The sequence below is a fragment of the Schistocerca cancellata genome, chromosome 11 (assembly GCF_023864275.1).
Source record: "Schistocerca cancellata isolate TAMUIC-IGC-003103 chromosome 11, iqSchCanc2.1, whole genome shotgun sequence".
Lineage (NCBI taxonomy): Eukaryota > Metazoa > Arthropoda > Insecta > Orthoptera > Acrididae > Schistocerca > Schistocerca cancellata.
In genome coordinates, this window is record NC_064636.1 from 23,832,132 (window position 1) to 23,848,404 (window position 16,273).

General features: G+C 46.1%; 1 protein-coding gene across 2 annotated transcripts in view; it reads left to right on the top strand.

Moving 5' to 3' along the window:
- Positions 1–16,273, top strand: part of LOC126108673 (sodium/potassium/calcium exchanger 3) — a 690,465-nt gene that overhangs the window by 618,920 nt on the left and 55,272 nt on the right. The gene's annotated exons all lie outside the window — the stretch shown is intronic.

The window sequence follows — 16,273 nt, forward strand, 5'->3', positions numbered from 1 at the left end:
GCATTGTTACTTTGCGCCAGGAAGGGCTCTCGACAAGGGAAGTGTCCAGGCGTCTCGGAGTGAACCAAAGCGATGTTGTTCAGACATGGAGGAGATACAGAGAGACAGGAACTGTCGATGACATGCCTCGCTCAGGCCACCCGAGGGCTACTACTGCAGTGGATGACCGCTGCCTACGGATTATGGCTCGGAGGAACCCTGACACCAACGCCACCATGTTGAATAATGCTTTCCGTGAAGCCACAGGACGTCGCGTTTCGACTCAAACTGTGCGCAATAGGCTGCACGATGCGCAACTCCACTCCCGACGTCCACGGCGAGGTCCATCTTTGCAACCACGACACCGTGCAGCGCGGTACAGATGGGCCCAACAACATGGCGAATGGACCGCTCAGGATTGGCATCACGTTCTCTTCACCGACGAGTGTCTCATATGCCTCCAACCAGACAATCGTCAGAGATGTGTTTGGAGGCAACCCGGTCAGGCTGAACGCCTTAGCCACAGTGTCCAGCGAGTGCAGCAAGGTGGAGGTTCCCTGCTGTTTTGGGGTGGCATTATGTGGGGCCGACATATGCCACTGGTGATCACGGAAGGCGCCGTAATGGCTGTACGATACGTGAATGCCATCCTCAGAGTGATAGTCTAACCCTATCGGCAACATATTGGCGAGGCATTCGTCTTCATGGACGACAATTCGCGCCCCCGTCATAAACGTCTTGTAAATGACTTCCTTCAGGATGACGACATCGCTCGACTAGAGTAGCCAGCATGTTCTCCAGACACGAACCCTATCGAACATGTCTGGGATAGATTGAAAAGGGCTGTTTATGGACCACTCTGAGGAATCTACGCCGAATCGTCGTTGGGGAGTGGGACAATCTAGACCAACAGTGCCTTGATGAACTTGTGGATAGTATGGCACCACGAATACGGGCATGCATCAATGCAAGAGGACGTGCTACTGGGTATTAGTGGTACTGGTGTGTACAGCAATCTGGACCACCACCTCTGAAGGTCTGTACGGTGGCGCAACAAGCAATGTGTGGTTTTCGTGAGCACTAAAGAGGGCGGAAACGGTGTTTATGTTGCTCTCCATTCCAATTTTATGTGTGTACAATACCGTTGAAAGGCACGTTACAAACTTTATTCCGAAACTGTTGGCTCCCATTCATTTTCGTGGAAACCAAAAGAGATGGAGGAAGCACAATAACGCAGTTAAACAGAGAAATGTCACCGAGAAACGAGAAAATTCCGGTCCCACATGAAACAACTAAGCAGGTCGAACGCTGCCTCTGTCCATTCACTTGTCGGCGAGCCTGAGATGGCTGTAGAAGACAGCAAAACGAAATCTGGAGCTTTAAATGTCGCATGAAGACGTCACTCATGCAGGAGGACCGCACAGATGTGCCAGCGTAAGAAGGACGTAGTAATAGATTTCTGTGGCGTAGAGAAGCAACTGAAAAAGAGTCGAAGTCAAATAAGTCCCCAGGTTCGGATGGAATTGCAGATCTGCTTTACAGAGAGCACTGTACGGCATTGGCACCTTACTCGGCTCTCATTTTTCGCACATCTCTCGTGCAGCACAAAGAGCCAAGTGACCGGAAAAAAAATTACAGGTGACACTGTATTGTGAATAGCAGAGTAATCAAGTAGACGAAGGCGTCAAACATCGGACTTGCAAAAGCACAGACCAATATCCTGAACGTCGATTTGGTGCAAAAATTATTGAACATGTTCTCAGCTGGTATACAATAAATTTCATATAGAGACGGAAACCCTTCCATGAACAAATCAGGACGAATTTAGGAGGCATCCTGCGTGCGAAACTCATATTCCCAGATGTCCGGAAATCATTTGACACGGTGTCCCACTGCAGTAGCTACCTCTGTCAGCAGGTACAGCAGTTCTGTGCAGTTCTTGGAATGGATAGCATTTTCGGTTAGCGTGCTGGAGATCGCGGGTTCGATTCTGGGTCGTGGCTTACTTGTTTTTATTTGCAAAAAGTAGTCTGTATGGTGCAGTATCTGGCGTATTAACCGTCATAAGGCGATTACAATGGGTCTTCTACAAAACATATGCAGTTAGGTCTAACACAGAAATGTGAGTACAACTGTTTTCATTGGTCAGCTTTTAGAGAAACGTCTCACACCACCGCATCTACTAGATTCACCACTTGTTTTCTGTGTACCCTACCCCCATTGGTCCCATCGACTAATACCAACTATTATTCTTGCCAAGTTCAGGTCCATTACATTCCAGTAGGGCCTTACATAACCAGTAAAAGTACAAATAAACGGGTATTCATTAGACAAATATATTATACTAGGACTGACGTGTGATTACATGTTCACGCAATTTGGGTGCATAGATCCCGAGAAATCAGTACCCAGAACAACCACCTCTGGCAGTAATAACGACCTCGATACGCCTGGGCATTGAGTCAAACAGAGCTCGGATGGCGTGTACAGGTACAGCTGCCCATGCAGCTTCGACACGATACCACAGTTCATCAAGAGTACTGACTGGCGTATTGTGACGAGCCAGTTGCTCGCCCACCATTGACCAGACGTTTTCAATTGGTGAGACATCTGGAGAATGTGCTGGCCAGGGCAGCAGTCGAACATTTTCTGTATCCAGAAAGGTCCGTACAGGACCTGCAACATGCGGTCGTGCATTATCCTGCTGAAATGTAGGGTTCCGCAGGGATCGAAGTAAGGGTAGAGCCACGGCTCGTAATACATACGAAATGTAACGACCACTGTTCAAAGTGCCGTCAATGCGAACAAGAGGTGACCGAGACGTGTAACCAGTGGCACCCCATACCATCACGCCAGGTGATACGCCATTATGGTAATGACGAATACACGCTTCCAATATGCGTTCACCACGATATCGCCAAACACGGATGCGAGCATCACGATGCTGTAAGCAGAACCTGAATTCATCCGAAAAAATGACGTTTTGCCATTCGTGCACCCAGGTTCGTCGTTGACTACACCATCGCAGGCGCTCCTGTCTGTGATGCAGCGTCAAGGGTAACCGCAGCCGTGGTCTCCGAGCTGATAGTCCGTGCTGCTGCAAACGTCGTCGAACTCTTCGTGCAGATGGTTGTTGTCTTGCAAACGTCCCCATCTGTTGACTCAGGGATGGAGACGTGGCTGCACGATCCGTTACAGCCGTGCGGATAAGATGCCTGTCATCTCGACTGCTAGTGACACGAGGCCGTTGGGATCCAGCACGGCGTTCCGTACTATTCTCCTGAACCCACCGATTCCATATTCTGCTAACAGTCATTCGATCTCGAGCAACGCGAGCAGCAATGTCGCGATACGATAAACCGCAATCGCGATGGGCTACAATCCGACCTTTATCAAAGTCGGAAACGTGATGGTGCGCATTTCTCCTCCTTAGACGACGCACATCACAACAACGTTTCACCAGGCAACGCCGTTCAACTGCTGTTTGTGTATGAGAAATCGGTTGTTGTACTTTCCTCATGTCATCCTGTTGTAGGTGTCGTCAACGTTGTGTGAATGCTCTGCAAAGCCAATCATTTGCATGTCACAGCGTATTCTTCCTGTCGGTTAAATTTCGCGTCTGTAGCACGTCATCTTCGCGGTGTAGCAATTTTAATGGCCAGTAGTGCACTATGAAGATGCTTCATCAACCGAAGTGGGAACTGCTGGAGGAAAGCCGAAGTTCTTTTCGCGAAAGACTATTGGCGAAGCGGCATTTTTGACTGACTGCAGAACGATTCTACTGTCGTGAACGTGCATTTCGCATACGAACCGTGAAGATAAGACAAGGCAGGACTCGTTCGAAGAAATAAAGATTGTCGTTTTTCCTTCGCTCTGTCTGTAAGTGGAATACGAAAGGGAATTAGTAGTAGCGGTAGAAGCTACCCTTCGCCGTGTACCCTATGGTGGCTTCCGGAAACATGTATGTAGATGCAGAATCAGATAGGTACATACTAACATTCCCAGCATAGTCACCTTCCATCTCTGCCAGTGGTGAGCAAGTCTCAGTCAGGCGCGGCAGTAAAAACCTGAAGAACTGAAGCCAACCGCTGTCTTACAGGTTCGACGTCGTCAGCTGTGTCTGTGAGATACTTGCCACATAGTACACTTTCCGTAGACACAAGGAGATGGACGCCGGAAGGACCCAAACTGGCTCAAATGGCTCTGAGCACTATGGGACAACTTCTTAGCTCATCAGTCCCCTAGAACTTAGAACTACTTAAACCTAACCAACCTAAGAACATCACACACATCCATGCCAGAGGCAGGATTCGAACCTGCGACCGTAGCGATCACTCGGTTCCAGACTGTAGCGCCTAGAACCGCACGGCCACTCCGGCCGGCCACCCAAACTGGGATTGTTCAGTGGATGCTGCAGGACGGTCCAGACGAATTTGGTAGTGAGTTCCACGGTCCCGACATCGTTCTGTGTCATGTCGTTATCATGTTGCAAGCGGAAGTTTGGCTTCTTCTCTGGCGAGACTCTGGCAACTTTGGGTCTTGCAGCAGCCGATTCAGAATCGTCTAGTAGCGTTCTCAACTGACAATGGCATTAAACTCCAATACACCCAATAGAACCACACCCGACGTGTCACAGAAAATTTGTGTGCATTATTTTGTCTGCAAATACACTACTGGCCATTAAAATTGCTACACCACGAAGATGACGTGCTGCAGTCGCGAAATGTAACCGACAGGAAGATTATGCTGTGATATGCAAATGATTAGCTTTTCAGAGCATTCACACAAGGTTTGCGCCGGTGGCGACACGTGCAATGTACTGACATGAGGAAAGTTTCCAACCGATTTCTCGTAGACAAACAGCAGTTGACCGGTGTTGCCTGGTGAAACGTTGTTGTGATGCCTCGTGTACGGAGGAGAAATGCCTACCATCACGTTTCCGACTTTGATAAAGGTCGGATTGTAGCCTATCGCGATTGCGGTTTATCGTATCGCGACATTGCTGCTCGCGTTGGTCGAGATCCAATGATGGTTAGCGGAATCGGTGGGTGCAGGAGTGTAATACGGAACGCCGTGCTGGATCCCGACGGCCTCGTATCACTAGCAGTCGAGATGACAGGCATCTTATCCGCACGGCTGTAACGGATCGTGCAGCCACGTCTCGATCCCTGAATCAGCAGATGGGGACCTTTGCAAGACAACAACCATCTGCACGAAGAGTTCGCCGACGTTTGCAGCAGCACGGACTGTCAGCTCCGAGACCGTGGCTGCGGTTACCCTCGACGCTGCATCACAGACAGGAGCGCCTGCGATGGTGTACTCGACGACGAACCTGGGTGCACGAATGGCAAAACGTCATTTTTTCGGATGAATTCAGGTTCTGCTTACAGCATCGTGATGGTCGCACCCGTGTTGGCGACATCGCGGTGAACGCACATTGGAAGCGTGTATTCGTCATCACCATAGTGGCGTATCACCTGGCGTGATGGTATGGGGTGCCACTGGTTACACGTCTCGGTCACCTCTTGTTCGCATTGACGGCACTTTGAACAGTGGTCGTTACATTTCGTATGTGTTACGACCCGTGGCTCTACCCTTACTTCGGTCCCTGCGGGACCCTAAATTTCAGCAGGATAATGCACGATCGCATGTTGCAAGTTCTGTACGGGCCTTTCTGGATACAGAAAATGTTTGACTGCTGCCCTGGCCAGCACATTCTCCAGATCTCTCTCCAATTGAAAACGTCTGGTCAATGGTGGCCGAGCAACTAGCTCGTCACAATACGCCAGTCACTACTCTCGATAAACTGTGGTATCGTGTTGAAGCTGCACGGGCAGCTGTACCTGTACACGCCACCCGAGCTCTGTTTGACTCAATGCCCAGGCGTATCGAGGCCGTTATTACGGCCAGAGGTGGTTGTTCTGGGTACTGATTTCTCAGGATCTATGCACCCAAATTGGGTGAAAATGTAATCACATGTCAGTTCCAGTATAATGTATTTGTCGAATGAATACCCGTTTATCATCTGCGTTTCTTCTTGGTGTAGCAATTTTAATGGCCAGTAGTGTAGCTGTGTCCAAGAGATGCTCATGTTTCAGAGAATTTTTCTGCCACCTCACCAGTCTATCGGATTCTTGCTCATAGTGTTGATAGCACGCCTCATCTCTGGTGATGAGGTAGTTGTGTAAATTGTCACCTTGAGCCTACTGTTTGTCCAGCAGGTCCCGACAAATTTCCATTGGATGATCTTCTTTCTGGTCTGACGTAATCATTAGCAGAATCCATCTTCGAACACTTTGCTATAGCTGAAGCCTACAGCTGACCGCCATCAGTACACACAGTGAGTTGGGGCTCATCTGCCTATCATCATGGACGAGTTGATGGAAGTGCTGTTCACTTTGAGTGATTGTAGCTGAGCACGATAGTCCAGAGTCACGGCTTGTCACCAGCCGTCACTCGCACGCAGTACCTGCCACCTCCCACTACCTTGTCGTCTTAAGGCAGGGCTTAACAACTGGCCGGTTTTGAGCGCGAGTACTCGCATCTGCTCAGGCACGTGCTCGCGAGCAGGTTCAAGGTCGCGGAGTAGGGAGGGAGGGGAGGGAGGGGAAATGCGCGCACGTTTGAATAGGGCCGCAGCGTGCCTATTGAATTCGCGCCGACTGTGTGACGTTTAAAGTACTACGATCAGCTCAAACAGTCGCTTCGCTGGTTAAGAATCATGTCAAGTCGCCGTTGTGTAACCCCAACCATGCTTTCGCAGTTCAACCCCCATTGGGAGGAATTGTATCTGTTTACTGAAAGAGATGGTGTTGCAAAATGTTTAGTATGTCACAAAACGCTGAATTCTTTTAGGAAATTTAATTTCCAGCGACATTACATGTCGTACCACGCGAAAGACTACGGAAGTGGAAAATGTGATGGACCAGATCGTGCACAGGAAGTTATTAAACTTAAAAGGAAGCTATCCGAAGAAGATCTGGACGACGAAGAAAAATCAACTGAGGCAGCTCTCAGAGTGAGTTACAAAATTGCTTTGCCTTTAGCAAAATCCCTGCGCCCCTTCACTGGTGGCGATTTAATAAAAGAATGTTTGGTAGTTGCAGCGGAACATTTGAGTCCATCTCAAGTTGAACAGTTTCGGATTGTGCCATTATCTAACATGACCATTATGCGTCGCCATACAGGACACGGCAGACGACGTCCAGAGCCAGCTTGCAAATATCTCTTAAGATTTTATGGCGTATTCTCTAGCTCTGGACGAAAGTGTTGATATCACTGGAACAGCGCAGCTTGCCATATTTATTAGAGGTGTTAATAGAGATCTTCAGGTGAGGGAGGAGCTCCTCGATGTAGTAGCCATGAAGAACACTACAACCGGAGGTGATACTTTAAGTAGTGTTGAAGAGAGTGCTGAAAATATAGGATTGTCGTGGAATTATTTAGTTTCAGTGTCTACAGACGATGCACCAGCGATGACAGGGAAAAGAACATATTCCGTTGCGCTGTTGAAGGAGAAAATGCAAAAACTGACCGTGCCGAATGAAATAAGGGGCGTTCACTGTGTGATCCACCAGGAAAACTTATGTGCAAAGAGTATCACTCTAAAAAATGTGATGATTGTTGTTGTTCGTATAACCAATTATACAGGGTGATTCAAAAAGAATATCATAACTTTAAAAATGTGTATTTAATGAAAGAAACATAATATAACCTTCTGTTATACATCATTACAAAGAGTATTTAAAAAGTTTTTTTTTCACTCAAAAACAAGTTCAGATATGTTCAATATGGCCCCCTCCAGACACTCGAGCAATATCAACCCAATACTCCAACTCGTTCCACACTCTCTGTAGCATATCAGGCGTAACAGTTTGGATAGCTGCTGTTATTTCTCGTTTCAAATCATCAATGGTGGCTGGGAGAGGTGGCCGAAACACCATATCCTTAACATACCCCCATAAGAAAAAATCGCAGGGGGTAAGATCAGGGCTTCTTGGAGGCCAGTGACGAAGTGCTCTGTCACGGGCTGCCTGGCGGCCGATCCATCGCCTCGGGTAGTTGACGTTCAGGTTTCATAACTAACCTTTTTCGTAGGATTCTCCATACAGTTGATTGTGGAATTTGCAGCTCTCTGCTAGCTCTGCGAGTTGATTTTCCTGGGCTGCGAACAAATGCTTGCTGGATGCGTGCTACATTTTCATCACTCGTTCTCGGCCGTCCAGAACTTTTCCCTTTGCACAAACACCCATTATCTGTGAACTGTTTATACCAACGTTTAATACACCACCTATCAGGAGGTTTAACACCACACTTCGGTCGAAATGCACGCTGAACAACTGTCGTCGATTCACTTCTGCCGTACTCAATAACACAAAAAGCTTTCTGTTGAGCGGTCGCCATCTTAGCATCAACTGACGGTGACGCCTAGTCAACAGCGCCTCAAGCGAACAAATGTACAACTAAATGAAACTTTATAGCTCCCTTAATTCGCCGACAGATAGTGCTTAGCTCTGCCTTTCGTCATTGCAGAGTTTTAAATTCCTAAAGTTGTGGTATTCTTATTGAATCACCCTGTATAAGGAAGCATGGGGTACAACACAGGCAATTTAAAACCTTTCTTTAGGATGTAGAAAGCCACTATGGTAGCCTGCCTTATTACAGCGAGGTCCGCTGGCTTAGTCGTGGAGAATTATTAAATCGTTTTTTTTTTTTTTTTTTTTTTTTTTTTTTTTGCCTATTAGATGAGATAAATATGTTCATGGAAATAAATAACATGTGTATTCCTGAATTGAAAGAGCCTTCATGGAAATGTGATCTCGCGTTCTTAGCAGATTTAACTAGCCATCTGAATGCTTTGAACATTTCATTACAAGGTAAAGATCTGCTAATTACTCATTTCATAGATCGAACACGAGCTTTTAAAATGAAATTGACACTTTGGGTGAGTCAGCTGGAAACAGGAAACCTAGCTCATTTTCCTAAATTATCATCCATTCAAGATGTTCACAAAGACTGTGAACGTTATTCACATAGTTTAGTTGATCAGCGCTTTCAAGATCTGACAGCACTAGACAGTGATTTTGATCTGTTGTGCTCTCCATATTCAGCGAATATTTAAGAGATTCGTCCTGAGCTGCAGCAAGAAATTATTGACCTGCTGTGTGACAGAGAATACAGAGACAAATTTCAGAACAAGAAAAACATTTTGGAATTCTACAGACACTTCCCTCAGAATAGACTTCCTCGTTTGCACAAACTGGCGGCTACAATAATATCAATGTTCGGTTCCACGTATGTTTGTGAACAACTGTTCTCTGCAATGAAATGTTAACAAGACGCGCCTGAGAAACGCATTGTCTGATCGAAATTTAAACTGCAGGCTGCGCCTACAATGCACAAGAACAATTACTCCGAACATAGACGCAATTGTAAAGAGCAAAAAGTACAAGATAACCGAGAATCCCACACTTCAGTGACACCTTTTATTGTGTAACAGTTCACAAATTAATGCGAATGTAGAGGCATACACTAAGCTAATAAAATTATGTGGCACGTGTACATTCTCCTTTATTTGTTTCATTTGTCACAGTAATAATACGTGAGTGATATCCCTGCAGGTGGCCGCGGATTTACATCGACTGGCGGCAGCTGTTGTGTGCCCCACGTGACTCTCCCCACTCGCCTCCTCTGGTCCAGTAGTGGGGGTAGCGTGCTCGCGCTGCTCCGTGCTCGCGCCTTGCTGCTCACAGCTTGCTCCGCGAGCACGTATGTTGTGAAGCCCTGTCTTAATGTCTCAATGCACCTTCAGCTACAGTCGATGGTATCATATTGGCGCAGTCTGTTGAGCAGTGAGGAATTAAACGAGACGTTTTTATCTGCATCTCATTCTCAGACATCATTCTGGAATGCATCGCCCGCAGCCTGTGGCCTAGTTGTAAGCTTTGCTGCCTCTGGATCAAGGGGTCCCGGGATCGATTCCCAGCCGGGTCGGGGATTTTCCCCGCCCAGGGACCTGGTGTTTCTGTTGTCCTCCATCACGGAAAATGGCGAGAATGGACAGTGGAGGGATTGGGAATTTGTGTGGGCGCTGATAACCACGCTGTTGAGCGTCCCAAAAACCAAAATGATGATAATCGTCATCATCATTGTCATCTTGGATCACATCCCTGCTGCTGGTCTCTGTTGCATGACACTAGCCGATCGATTCTAAAATTAGTACCATACCGATGTAATCTGTCTCAGGCACTCAAAGTCATTGGGAGGAAACAAATGGTTCAAATGGCTCTGACCACTATGGGACTTAACTACTGAGGTCATCAGTCCCCTAGAACTTAAACCTAACTAACCTAAGGACATAACACACATCCATGCCCGAGGCAGGATTCGAACCTGCGACCGTAGCTGTCGCGCGGTTCCAAACTGACGCGCTTAGAACCGCACGGCCACACCGGCCGGCGGAGGAAACAGGATGTGTGTTTGTTACACAATGTCACTCCTACTTGAAAGTACTACAGTTATCCATATATCAGTCAAGTTAAACACAATGCAAGAAAAGAGATACCAGTTCAACAGTAAACACATGGCAGAGCAAGCTACAAGTGCTAAAGCAAATGGTAGTCTTTAGTTCATTACTTACAAGGGAACCTCCCCATCGCACCCCCCTCAGATTTAGTTACAAGTTGGCACAGTGGGTAGGCCCTGAAAAATTGAACACAGATCAATCGAGAAAACAGGAAGAAGTTGTGTGGAACTATGAAAAAATAAGCAAAATATACAAACTGAGTAGTCCATGCGCAAGATAGGCAACATCAAGGACAACGGGAGTCTAGGAGGGCCGTGGTCCCGTGGTTCGCGAGAGTAGCTGCGGACTGAGAGGTCCTTGGTACAAGACTTCCCTCGAGTGAAAAGTTTAATTTTTTATTTTCAGACAATTATCACAGTTTACACATAATCAACTTCGCTGTCCAAAATTCCAGGACATGTTCAGATTTGTTTGGACATATGCAAGATTTGACGGTCTACAGACGGAAAAATTTGAAAACGTTAAAAACATATGTTTTGACAGAGCACAGGGAAAACTGTGCGACTGTGAAACTGTTGCATTCATTTGTTGCAGTTTATGTGACAAACTCTTATGTTTTCATCACTTTTTTGGGAGTGATTATCACATCCACAAGAAAATCTAAATCGGGCAAGGTAGAAGAATCTTTTCACCCATTCGCCAAGTGTACAAGTTAGGTGGGTCGACAACATATTCCTGTCATGTGGCGCACATGGCGTCACCAGTGTCGTATAGAATATATCAGACGTGCTTTCCTGTGGAGGAATCGGTTGACCTATAACCTTGCGATCAAATGTTTTCGGTTCCCATTGGAGAGGCACGTCCTTTCGTCTACTAATCGCACGGTTTTGCGGTGCGGTCGCAAAACACAGACACTAAACTTATTACAGTGAACAGAGACGTCAATGAACGAACGGACAGATCATAACTTTGCGAAAATAAAGAAAGTAAACTTTTCACTCGAGGGAAGACTTGAACCTGTCGTTCCGCAGCTTCTCACGCTAACCAATGGACCACGGCGCTCCTGAGCTCACATTCTCCTTGATGCTGCCTATCTTTCACATGGACTACTCAGTTTGTATATTTTGCTTATTTTTTCATAGTTCCACAGCCCCCAGGCTGTGGCTAAGCCATGTCTCCGCAATATCCTTTCTTTCAGGAGTGCTAGTTCTGCAAGTTTCGCAGGAGAGCTTCTGTAAAGTTTGGAAGGTAGGAGACGAGGTACTGGCAGAAGTAAAGCTGTGAGTACCGGGCGTGAGTCGTGCTTCGGTAGCTCAGTTGATAGAGCACTTGCCCGCGAAAGGCAAAGGTCCCGAGTTCGAGTCTCGGTCGGGCACACAGTTTTAATCTGCCAGGAAGTTTCATATCAGCGCACACTCCGCTGCAGAGTGAAAATCTCATTCTGAAGTCCCATAGTGCTCAGAGCCATTTGAACCATTTTTGAGTTCTTGTGGTAGGTTATTGAAAATGGATGCAGCAGAATACTGCACTCCTTTCTGCACAAGAGTCAAGGAAGTGCATTCCACATGCAGATTTGATTTCTGCCTAGTATTAACTGAGTGAAAGCTGCTAACTCTTGGGAAAAGGCTAATATTGCTAACAACAAACGACATTAAAGAAAATATATACTGTGAGGGCAATGTCAGAATTTCCAGACTATTGAATAGGGGTCGACAAGATGTTCTCGAACTTACACCACATATAGCTCGAACAGCCCATTTTTGAGTCAAAAATACCCTTTTTGAATCAGAAGAATTACCCCAAAAATAATACCATACGACTTAAGCGTATGAAAATATGCGAAGTATACTACTTTTCGTGTTGAACTGTCACTTACTTCAGATACTGTTCTAATGGTAAATAAAGCAGCATTTAGTTTCTGAACAAGATCCTGGACATGGGCTTTCCACAACAGCTTACTATTTATGCGAACGCCTAGGAACTTGAACTGTTCCGTCTCGCTTATAATATGCCCAATCTGTCTGATCAAAATATCGGTTCTTGTTGAATTGTGAGTTAGAAACTGTAAAAACTGAGTCTTACTGTGATTTAGCATCAAACTATTTTCCACAAGCCACGAGCTTATTTCATGAACTACATTATCTGCTAATGTTTCAGTATTACACACAAGATCCTTCACTACCAAGCTGGTGTCATCAGCAAACCGAAATATTTTTGAATCACCTGTAATACTAGAAGGCATATCATTTATACAAATAAGAAACAGCAGTGGCCCCAGCACCGTAATAAACCATGATTCGGATATTTAATAGATATTATTAAGAGTTCATTGCATAGCAGCTATTAAGTAAATGGTGAAACGTTCATTCCATTCCGAACTGATGTTCATCGTCCACATCAGTATAAGGTGTGACCTCCACATGCATGAACACACTCTTGTACGTGCTGTGGAACGGTGGTAATGAGTCACCGAATGTCATAGTGAGGAATTTCTTGCTGTGCCTAAAACACATACTGTACCAGTTCATGAAGAACGCTGGCCAGTTTGTTTGTATGTTTCTTCCTATCGCATCGCAGCCACTATCTGTAACGTACAAATCAGGGAAGTGGGCAGGCCAGTCGAAGATCTGTATATGCCTCGAGCCACCCACAGTGTGGAATGCAGTGTGGGGTCTTGCGTTATCTTGCTGGAATATGCCATTTTTCGCCCTGGTAACGAAGGGTATGACAACAGAGTTTACCATATTCGCTGAGTACTAGCGAGTATTAAGCCAACATTCAACAATTACCAGATCAGCCCTAACTTCATATTGAGTAGTTACCAACACCATGATCCCAGGATTTGGGGTTGTATGAGTGCGGAGAATAGCAATAGCGTATTTTCTAAATACATAGCTTCTCTGCAGTAAAACGAGACCAAGTCTTCAGGTCCAGATTGTATACCGATTAGGTTCCTTTCAGATTACGCTGATACAATAGCTCCCTACTTAGCAATCATATACAATCGCTCGCTCACCGATAGATCTGTACCTACAGATTGGAAAATTACGCAGGTCGCAGCAGTGTTTAATAAGGGTAGTAGGAGTAATCCATCTAATTACAGACCTATATCATTGACGTCGGTTTGCAGTAGGGTTTTGGAGCGTATACTGTATTCAAACATTATGAATCACCTCGAAGGGAACGATCTATTGATACGTAATCAGCACGGTTTCATAAAACATCGTTCTTGTGCAACGCAGCTAGCTCTTTATTCGCTCGAAGTAATGGCCGCTATCGACAAAGGATCTCAGGTTGATTCCGTATTTCTGGATTTCCGGAAAGATTTTGACACCGTATCTCACAAGCGACTTCTAATCAAGCTGCGGGCCTATGGGGTAGCGTCTCAGTTGTGCGACTGGATTCGTGATTTCCCGTCCGGAAGATCGCAGTTCGTAGTAAAAGACGGCAAATCATCGAGTAAAACTGAAGTGATATCAGGTGTTCCCCAGGGAAGCGTCCTGGGACCTCTGCTGTTCCTGATCTATATAAATGACCTAGGTGACAATCTGAGCAGTTCTCTTGGGTTGTTCGCAGACGATGCTGTAATTTACCGTCTAGTAAGGTCATCCGAAGACCAGTATCAGTTGCAAAGCGATTTAGAAAAGATTGCTGTATGGTGTGGCAGGTGGCAGTTGACGCTAAATAACGAAAAGTGTGAGGTGACCCACACGAGTTCCAAAAGAAATCCGTTGGAATTCGATTACTCGATAAATAGTATAATTCTCAAGGCTGTCAATTCAACTAAGTACCTGGGTGTTAAAATTACGAACAACTTCAGTTGGAAAGACCACAGAGATAATATTGTGGGGAAGACGAGCCAAAGGTTGCGTTTCATTGGCAGGACACTTGGAAGATGCACCAAGTCCACTAAAGAGACAGCTTACAACACACTCGTTGGTCCTCTGTTAGAATACTGCTGCATGGTGTGGGATCCTTACCAGATAGGACTGACGGAGTACATCGAAAAAGTTGAAAGAAGGGCAGCTCGTTTTGTATTATCACGTAATAGGGGAGAGAGTGTGGCAGATATGATACGCGAGTTGGGATGGAAGTCATTAAAGCAAAGACGTTTTTCGTCGCGGAGAGATCTATTTACGAAATTTCTCTTCCGAATGCGAAGATATTTTGTTGAACCCAACCTACGTAGGTAGGAATGATCATAAAAATAAAATAAGAGAAATCAGAGCTCGAACAGAAAGGTTTTGGTGTTCGTTTTTCCCGCGCGCTGTTCGGGAGTGGAATGGTAGAGAGATAGTACGATTCTGGTTCGATGAACCCTCTGCCAAGCACTTAAATGTGAATTGCAGAGTAGCCATGTAGATGTAGATGTAGATGTCGCTTCCTTTGGCCTTCACCAACGCGCCGGTGGACACGTCGGTGTCGATCTGATTTCCAGGCAGAAGCGAGACTCGTCTCGGAACACCACAGGATGCCACTGAATGCCATAGTCGACTTTGGCCCCACAGTGTCCAAGTCCCTGTTATCTGTGGTAAGGTGTCAGCAGCAAACGACAATTAGCGTGTTAATATCTCAAATCAGCTTCTGGTAAACCGTTCCTGACAGTTCACGGTGACACTTAGCCTGCAACCTCCGCCCAGGTTTCAGGTGTCGTCATCCACCTATTCATCAGAACCAGTGAGACACTCCTGCAGTCTCCAACTGCTGTAGTCTTTCTGCCTACTCTTGTTGCCATTCTGTTCTCCTCTGTCAATTTCATTGCCACTAATTCTGCACTCATTGCTCCACAGCCAGCTGTTTGTGTGATCTGTTGGTATGATGCTCGCATGTCCCCCATGATGAGAATGCCGCTCGTGGTCTCGCGGTAGCGTTCTCGCTTCCCGAGCACGGGGTCCCGGGTTCGATTCCCGGCGGGGTCAGGGATTTTCACCTGCCTCGAGATGACTGGGTGTTTGTGTTGTCCTCATCATTTCATCATCATCCAGGAAAGTGGCGAAATTGGACTGAGCAAAGGTTGGGACGTTGTAGGGGCGCTGATAACCACGCAGTTGAGCGCCCCACAAACCAAACATCATCATCATCATCATCCATGATGAGAATGATTTGCCCTTTCTCAGAGTACAATAGATGTTGATAAGCTACATGTGCGCTCCCTTTAGACACATTGTGTTGCCATCACCACCTGAACCGTTCCAGCAACGTTACACAATCTCAACGGTCATAATGTAGTCTCATAATTCTTCATCTTCGTTCTCCATGGCTTTTTCCGTACTGAAAACACTGAAATTAGCTTTGCATAGGGATCAAATTTCAATCAGTATATTTCTTAGGCTCGGGAAATACTGCAGTATCAATTTGAAAGTGTTCCATTTCTAGAAAAATGGTGCAAATGGCTCTGAGCACTATGGGACTTAACATCTGTGGTCATCAGTCCCCTAGAACTTAGAACTACTTAAACCTAACTAACCTAAGGACATCACACACATCCATGCCCGAGGCAGGATTCGAACCTGCGACCGTAGCAGTCGCGCGGTTCCGGACTGCGCCCCTAGAACCGCTAGACCACCCATTTCTAGAAATAGAGAGATGACTTCGCCTATGATTTACTGACCATTATATGACTTTGCATATCATAAGAAATTCATATAAAATTGAATGTGCCACATGGCAGTATGGCCGGACTTGCACTATTGTCAGTGATCATGAATGAGTTTCAAACTACTGACAGCATCTTGAGAGTGGTCTCAAGAGTATATTTCTGTAATTTGA